Genomic DNA, 6,179 nt, shown 5'->3' on the forward strand with positions numbered 1-6,179 from the left:
AAGACTTTTATAAAAGGTCCACTGTGGGTTTCACATTTTACCCGTGCTCCAAGCCAGTGTTTGGTTTCTTGACTTTAAAAATAAATCGGGTCCACTTAAACTTGGAAAAATACCAAATGCGGAGCCATTTCATGTGTTTTTTAGTCATTATTCATGCATGAGGTCATATGGAAAGGAGCAGGGAAGGAAACCCTTCTTCAGGGCAACATAAACATGAAAAATTACAATGGCCACTTCCAATTATGTGGGAATTTGTCCAGTAAGCCTGCACCCCAACACTGAGCTTTGTTTCCCAGCAAATGTGTCCTTTTGTTTGTGTAATCTACAGCAATGTTTTTCTGTAAACCAGCAAATTGAGTGTGATATAAAACTCAGTGCACCTGAACAAACACCATTGTCCCTCATTCATATCCCCCATATACCTCAGTCCCCCCCTCTGTTGAGTCAAAATACTCTAAGTTGATTAGGAAAAGTTTCCAGTTTGTGTTCCTCTCATTTTCTGGGAGATCATCTGTCATTCTGCTGCAGTGCTCGGCGTCCTGCTGCATCAAGTCCTCAAGCCCAGAGCTTAATGAATGTTTCCATCCAGCATACAGCAGGAAGCGGCTCTCATTTGTTGGTGCCTATCCCCATCAATTATTTGGTTAGCCAGTCCATGGGAGCTACCTTGGCAAGTCATTGAAGATATAAGTGAATTAGTCTTTTGGCAAATGATATGAGGGAAGTGAAGTTTACAGTGAAACAGTTGACCTCTGTGTGAGTAAGTGAGTGAGTGAGTGAGTGAGTGAGTGAGTGTGTGTGTGTGTGTGGTGTGTGTGTGTGTGTGTGTGTGTGTGTGTGTGTGTGTGTGTGTGTGTGTGTGTGTGTGTGTGTGTGTGTGTGTGTGTGTGTGTGTGTGTGTGTATGTGTGTGTGTGTGTGTGTGTGTGTATGTGTGTGTGTGTGTGTGTGTGACCAACTTGACAGACAAATTTTAATTATGTTCGTAGTCTAGTTTTTTTCGAAAACTTTTATTGATACATTATCAAAACTAAATCCAGTTTGGTATTAATAAACATTTTGGACTTCTCAGTCACCGGTTCACCGGCAGTGGTCGGTACTTGGAGTGACGTCTCGAATATCTGGTAGATTCAAACAAAACACGGGGTAGTGAAAACATATTTATATTTTTTGCGGTGACAACGAATCTGATTTAACTGTTTTATTTTCCGAACACTTTCATTAAATAGTTTGTTTTAACAGAGTACCTTTAGTTTGTGTGTGTGTGTGTGTTAGTGCGTGTGTGGTGTNACTATCAATTAATCTGCTGAAGCTCCTCACGCTCTGGGAACCATTTTATCAAGAAATGTATTGTCCCTTTCTCTGTCCACATCCTCTAGCCCCGCCACCACACCCCCCCACCCCACGCCGTCTCTAGTGGCCCATCAAACACGAGTTCAGAGCGGCAGCCGCTTCTAAAGAATCTGTAACTAACTCATGGCATGTTAAAAAGCTTGTTTCAATAAGCCAGGGGTTTGACTTGTGGAATGACTCTGCTGGGAAGCTGAGCTTTAAATCTCTCATCTGAGATCATGGTAGTCAAGCTGCCTTGATGCCTCTTCCCTGTTTTTCAATTATTGCACCGCAGAATAGCTTCGTTTTTTTTTTTGTGTTTAAGAAATAAAATCTCTTTGTTTTGCGCCTGTCAACATTAGATTTTGTATTTGCCCAAAGCTCTCTTTGTTTCCTCTCTAACGCAGAGCGGAAATATTCCATGGTGAATTTATTGGCATAACTAATGTTATCGTGGCAAGAACTATTTGCTGTTGATAATTGATAAGTGCTGTGAGCGAAGGTGGAGAAAATCAGTTTTTAATTCCTCCGTGCGAGCTGTTAGTTTGCTGTAACACAGCCCCAGAGGGAGCGAGGCGACTGATGAATGATTCCTATTATAAGCAAAACTCAGAATTGAAAGCGTAATTTATTCCCCTTCTATTGCTTTTTTTCTGCAACCGATCAATATGTGAATTAATGGAAGAATGCATTTCAGTTTATGAAATGCGTGCTCCAAGATATGGACTTGTTTGTGTATTATTCCGTGTTATTTTGGCTGTGTCGTGCAGAACAACAGTTATGCAGAACATTTTCTTACCTTCAGGGAGGCATTGCCAGGCACCATTCACATGCAACAACTGATAAGAGGCAAAATAATCCGAGTCCAAAAGCCTATTTATTTTGCTTTTGTTGTGTTTTATGCGTTTTCACACACTGAATGATGTAATATTGCATCCTGAGCAAAATTCTCAGTCTGCAATTGCAAATAGATTTTCTCTTACCAAGCCTTCAATGTTCAGTAAGGCTTTCTGGATATGACTAAGAAGTGACAGCTCGCATCCACAGCACAGCATCTCATTGTACCAAACAACACCAATAATCTTCCTCTCTCTGGCTCCATCCCACTCACGCTATCTCTCCTTAGCTTGTTCTGTAGCTCATTTCTTAATTCTGTTTACCGCCTTTTGTCTATTGTCTGTCTGCCTTTACATCGGCTCCTCCATATTTTGCTCAAATTGCTTAATTTATCTGCAAACTTACACATGTTGCTAAGCTTGTATGCATGGGACTGAGTGCTTTATAGGAGCACAATGGCTTAATGTCATGTTGATTTACAAGAGCAGAAAAACAGACCTTCACCTTCAAAAATAGATGTTTATAATTCAGAAAAGGCTGTGCTAATTCTAACAATGTTTTGTTTCACACCAGGTGAAATATTAAAAGTATCAATTACACAATAAAGCGTGCAGTGATACAAATATACCACATGCTTCACTTGAGAAAAAGTAGGAACACTTACCGCATTGCAAATAAATGTTCTCAATTGATAATTAAGTAGAAGTACAGAATTACGATTAGCAAAATGTAATGTTCATCTCAAATTTACTGCAGTTTGTGATATATTTGTTATAAATATTTGTCATTATTCTCTTTAATCTTAAATAGTTTTGTGACATTTTTCTTTTTACAATTTTTCAATTTGTTATCTTCTCTTACAACTTTGTGCTTGCATGTCACTTATTAGATATATACGACAGCATATTCCTTTTATGTGTAATCATCATTATTGATACATGAAGTAAATGTACTTCATGTATCAATATAGGCTATTTTCTAGTATCATATTTATAGAAAAATAGTTTTTCAGTTTTTTTTTCCTCCAAAAAATACATGTCAAGCATTTATTGTTGTTGTTTTTCAATCTTGAGCCAATCTTAGTTACTTTTTATCATACTGGGTACCTTAGTAGCAAAGCACTGCCTCAAATCATTAAAGCTAATAATGTGATTTATATGTACAGTACAAAAGAGCAATTGATTATGAGTGTTAAATAATTGTTGTTCAGTAAAAAGTACATTATTTCCCTCCAAAATGTAGTGGAGTAGAAGTATATTCTGTAAAATGTTTGGCTGTAAAATTACAGTAAATTACTGGCTACTATATGCATGGATTTCACAGTAATTTACTGTAAATATTTCAAGGTAATTGACTGTAAATATTTCACAGTACTTGACTGTATATATTTTACAGTAAATTTGAATAAAAGTACAACTAAATACTGTGACTTTACAGTTGCCATGCCCATGGCATTACTGTGATATAGCAGTACAGAGCTGTGGTATTGCTGTACATAAATTACAGTAATTACCTGTATTTTCACACTTTTACAGTAGAAGTAATGCAACACAGTAGCCAATAATTTACTGTAAATATAAAAATGTAAATAATACGATAATATATTTTATCATAACTACACAATTCAATCAGCTCAATCAACAAAGAAAAACAAAGAAAATGCCCATTTTAACTTTTTATTACTCCATTGAAGTGCAAAGTGCATTTCACAGTGTCTTGGACATGTTGTTACGGCCCCAACCTCTACTCCGCAGTAGTGGCTCGTGTTGAGACCCGCAACATGAAAGAATACACGCAATAACCGGTACTTGGTAACGAGCATTTATTGATAATCAGCCGTTTGCTCACACAAGCGAAACAGGAAACAAAAAGAGGTCTGGAGGACTGTCCAAAAGGAACAAACAGAAGGAGGGAACCCAAGCCAGCCACACCACGGACCATAGGACCCAGAGCTTCCCTCCCCTAACCAGAAACCCTATAGGGAACAAAATAAAGCCGCGAAAACTGGACTACAAGGTCCTCCAGGCTAAACATAAACACATCTTCAACAATATGGCCTACAGCTCAAAATAGCAAAGAGGTATTCTAAGGACAGTGTCTCCGGCGTTAGGATAGGCGAGACATCCTTCTCCTCCAGCTTCTCTTTATACACACGGCTGAGTGGAATTTGGAACACCTGGGCAGAGGCGGAGCGAGGGGCAGACCAGGTGCACCTGCGCAGCAGGGAGACAGAAAAGAAGGAGGAGGGGAGCACGTATCACATGTCTACACAGACATCCACTCAAAGTCAACAGTTTTTATAGAAGAATGTGCTGACATGGGGGTTTAAATTGCCATGCCTCTTTTTGGCTTTCGAGCCCGTCTCAGGATTAATGCCCATGGAAGCACCTGAAAACACTAAGCCAAGACAACAATTTCAATTTTACATAGATTTATATGTTGCATCGTTTATTTTAAGGCACATGCAGCGGTGCCCCTTTCAATGTAAGTAAAACCTGCACCAAAGAAAGAAAATATTTGAAAGGAGTATTTAAAGCGAAGCAAGAGCAATAATAATAATAATAATAATAATAATAATAATAAATTATAGTTCTATAGCGTTTTTCTTGAACCCAAAGATGCTTTACATTTGGGAGGGAGGGTAGACAAACAAAACAAAACCAAAACCAAAAAAGAAACAAAATAAAAGCAAGAAAATCCCTTAATTTGTTGTGTTATCACAGAGGATGGTCTTAATACAGTATTTTACTGTGAAATAATACAGCAACATGTTGTGAAATCCTGGTAATCATTTATCCTGTACATTCACAGTAACTGTGCCTGTATTGATTTCACTGTGAAATTCTAAACTACAGTGTTACATTGTGAACATTACAGGTAAAGAATGTAAAGTGGTAAAACAGTAATTTATTGTAAAATATTACAGCTAAATATTGTGTAATCATGGTAATATTTTACAGTGCATTTACCACATCTCATTATTTTAATTCTGCCATTATTTAAAGCACATTTTCTTTGTGAATTCCATACGAACAAAAGATAACGTTTAAAGAGCAACTTGCAGGTTAGAGACCCCAGTGAATAAATGTGTAGTAAAATGATGTATACACTAGATTTTCAAAAAAAGATACATAAGTATATATACACTACAGTGACATCTGGCGTCGTTTTTGTAAGACATTTTTGCTTCCATATAAAAAGACCACCCGCGTGTGACGTCACATGAGGGAGAGCGGCCGGTCTAACGTATTATAAACATGGATCACAAATCACAATGCTAGTTTTGAAACAGAAGAGGCACACGGCGGCACACCATACCTGCAACCTGCTCATCAGCCACACTATGAAAGCCTGCAGCCTGCACTCATTCCCTGCTGAATTGTTGCAGTGAACGGTTTGTTGTGTGCCGCTCTAGCTTTTTGCCAGCAGATCTATTGACAACTTTACTTGCTTTTGCAGGACTGATTTTTGTGTCTCTCCCAGGAGGAATCCAAGGCCTGCCACACTCTCAAGACCAGCCAGGCCGCTCTACCCTGGAACAACTGTTTCCCACTGCTGCCATCACCAACCACCACTCAGTGGTGGTTGGTGATGGCAGCAGTGGGAAACAGTTGTTCCAGGGTAGAGCGGCCTGGCTGGTCTTGAGAGTGTGGCAGGCCTTGGATTCCTCCTGGGANTGGTCATTAGGATGATTTTGATAGTTTACTTAACTATTGGAATTTGACTATTAACACATGTAAAAGGATGACTCGGAATCAGCTGGTGAGCGTAACATTTGTTTATTAGAAAAGGGGAGCTGGGAGTGGTGGTTGGTGATGGCAGCAGTGGGAAACAGTTGTTCCAGGGTAGAGCGGCCTGGCTGGTCTTGAGAGTGTGGCAGGCCTTGGATTCCTCCTGGGAGAGACATAAAAATGAGTGTGAGGCAGAAAGCAGGCAAAGAATAAAGATGATGTGTTGTTTATTTGAAATATAAAGTGTAGTTTCTTGCATCCAAAAGCAGCTCTGACAATG

The 6,179-nt window shown here is 39.0% G+C and overlaps 1 long non-coding RNA gene across 1 annotated transcript; it reads left to right on the forward strand.

The window, feature by feature from the left end:
- The first annotated feature begins 131 nt into the window (after positions 1 to 131).
- LOC104966972 (uncharacterized) lies at positions 132 to 5,737 on the forward strand. Its single transcript, XR_800708.1, has 3 exons — positions 132 to 143; positions 3,637 to 3,638; positions 5,628 to 5,737. It is a non-coding gene; the product is annotated as an uncharacterized lncRNA (long non-coding RNA).
- The last annotated feature ends 442 nt before the right edge of the window (positions 5,738 to 6,179 follow it).

The sequence above is a fragment of the Notothenia coriiceps genome, unplaced genomic scaffold (genome assembly GCF_000735185.1).
Source record: "Notothenia coriiceps isolate Sejong01 unplaced genomic scaffold, NC01 NC01_scaffold00037250, whole genome shotgun sequence".
NCBI classification, from domain to species: domain Eukaryota; kingdom Metazoa; phylum Chordata; class Actinopteri; order Perciformes; family Nototheniidae; genus Notothenia; species Notothenia coriiceps.